Here is a 2,774-nt window from a genome sequence, read left to right on the forward strand (position 1 = left end):
GACAGGAGACCATCTGCCTCGACCGGCTGGGTTTGGAGGGAAGAGACACAGACAAACACAGAAGAACTGGTCCAGGACTGGTCCAGGTGCACCTTCTTCTGGAAGAGACAAAGAAAAAACATGATAGAAATAATAACAATAAACATGTAGAGAAGAGAGACTAAAGACAACAGCAGAGTGAGGAAATGTGCTCAGTTTGTGCTCCAGTTCAGCTGTGAACAGAAATGTAAAGGGCTCTCTAAAGGGCTTTTGTTTTTGCACATACTTTCATAGAGTCTGAGACACACAGAACAGAGCTCCTGCAGGGAAACTTGCTGCAGTATACATCACAGCATGTGTTTCTTCTCCTGCTGGAGTCTCTACTCCTTTCTTGAAGACTGTCTTCTCCATGCAAAATGTCTATCTGATATCTGTATCCAAGGGACTTTAGTCAATTGATTTGTTGTAAGTGTGCCTGGAAGAGTCATAAATCGTGTTTCCATCCAGTTGTAGAGGGAATTTTTATCGAACTTTTCAAAATTCGCAAAAAATCAAATAAATAAAAATTCGAATCTAGACTGTTTCCATCTAGTTTCCCTCTCGACTGTTTGATGCGAAAAAATGAGGCTACGCAACGCGTGATTACATCAGACGAGGCTACGCAACGCGTGATTACGTCAGACGAGGCTACGCAACGTGATTACGTCAGACATCGGCGACGAGCTTTGCGGTAGTAAACAGGAAGTGAAACTTGCTGTCTAGCAGAGGCTAATCATCTCGGGATAATGGAGAGATTTTTTTCGTGAATGCCTTGCTATCGGGCAAGTTGTAATTATTCTATCTATTCAGCTAGTATGTTTAATGCTGCCAGGAGACGTAGGGAAATAAACGCAATGTTAAACTACGTTTATGATGACATCCGGGACGAGGCAGGAAAGCGGAAACAGCTGAACGTCACTTGAGGTAAATATGCGATACGTCAGAATTTATTCAGCAAACGTGTTTCCACCTCCCTTTTCGCGCATTAACTACTTTGCGACTCATCCAAAAACCACCTCAAACGAGCGTAAAAACTTTTTAGCAAATTGAGGATTTTTTTTTTCTCGAATTTTGCTGTTTCCATCCGACTTTTTTTTTTTCGCATTTTTAATGTGACACTTCTAAATGCGCATCAAAAAGCCTTGATGGAAACACGGTTAGTGATGGATACACTTTCTGCTTTCCTTGGTCAGCTCAATCCATCCATCAATCTATTTTCTTCCCCTTATCCGGGTTCAGGTCGCGGGGCAAGCTTCCCTCTCATCCCTCATGCTGGCTGCTTCACACTCTGCTGTGAACCGCTCCAGTGATAGCTGGAGATCATGATCTGATGAAGCCAATAGGACCACATTATCTGCAAAAAGCAGAGAAATGATCCTCGGCCACTTAAACAGATCCCCTCAACACCTCGGCTGCTCCTAGAAATTCTGTCCATAAAAGTTATGAACAGAATCTGTGACAAAGGGCAACCTTGGCGGAATCCAACTCTCCCTGAAAACGAGCCCAACCTACTACTGGCAATGTGGACCAAACTCTGACACTGGTTGTACAGGGACCTAACAACCTGTATGTATCAAAGGGCCTGGTACCCCATACTCCTGAAGTACTCCCCACAGGACTCCAGAAGGCACCTCTCAGCATTGGCAACTCCAGAGTGATTGAAAGACTGTCCAACCCCTCATGAGAAGCCAGAGTGGTGTGTCGAGGTGAGTCCAACTATATCTAGTGGGAGCCTCTCAACCTCACACACCAGCTCAGGCTCCTTCCCCACCAGAGGGGTAACATTCCACGTAGGGCTGGTTGATATGAGGAAAATCTTATATCCCGATATATTTTTGGCTATATCGCGATACACAATATATATCACTATACCTCCAAAACACAAGTTTTTTGTAAATGGAATTATTGGCTCTAGATCTAAACTCAAAAAATAAATGGACCATAGCAGTAAAAACGTACATCAAGCAAAAGGGAAAAATAAACCATTGAAACTTAAAAAGGTGCTCTTGTGCTTTTACCATAAAAAATGTAAAATCAAAAAATGCGTTGTCTTTAAAATACTGTACAAAAACAAAAGTATAAAAAGTGGCGATAAAGTTGACTGACCCAGAACGGGATGTTTTGCAAATTACCGCATTTTGTTTGACGTCCTCTTTATGAAATCCAAACCACAGCCAGGTTATTGATCCAATGTTGTTTCTCTTCAGAACTAATTTATCTGAGTTGTCTTCAGTTTTTGTCTCATTTACATGCTCCCCCGAATCTCCCCCTGCTGCCATGTTTTCCCACGCTCTCTGTGTCCAGAGGGGAGGCGGCTAGTGATGCGTTCAAGTGTGTCGGAAAAGGGAAACTTGCAGGAGCGCAGCTTATAGTTTGCATAATTTGTACTCGATGGTTACGATAAAGCTATTTTAACCATCATACATTGAAAAACGCGGGATACATCGAGTATATTCGATACATCGCCCACCCCTAATTCCACGTCCCTAGAGCCAGCTTCTGTAGCAAAGGATCGGACCGCCACAGCCCCCGCCTTTGACCGCTGCCCATTACACAATGCGCCTGACCCCTTTGGCCCCTCCCACAGGTGGTGACCCCAGGGGAAGGGGAACCCATGTCTCCTCTTCGGGCTGTGCCCAGCCACCAGGTGCTTGCCAACGTACAGTGGTTTGCAAAAGTATTCATACCCCTTGAACTTTTCCATATTTTGTCACATTACAACCACAAACATAAATATATTTCACTGGAATTTAATG

At 43.8% G+C, this 2,774-nt stretch overlaps 1 protein-coding gene across 1 annotated transcript in view; it reads left to right on the forward strand.

Moving 5' to 3' along the window:
- Positions 1 to 2,774, forward strand: part of LOC106533727 (sorting nexin-1) — a gene marked incomplete in the record, with an annotated part of 30,031 nt that overhangs the window by 18,352 nt on the left and 8,905 nt on the right.

Source organism: Austrofundulus limnaeus, unplaced genomic scaffold (genome assembly GCF_001266775.1).
Source record: "Austrofundulus limnaeus strain Quisiro unplaced genomic scaffold, Austrofundulus_limnaeus-1.0 Scaffold1008, whole genome shotgun sequence".
Classification (NCBI taxonomy): Eukaryota; Metazoa; Chordata; class Actinopteri; order Cyprinodontiformes; family Rivulidae; genus Austrofundulus; species Austrofundulus limnaeus.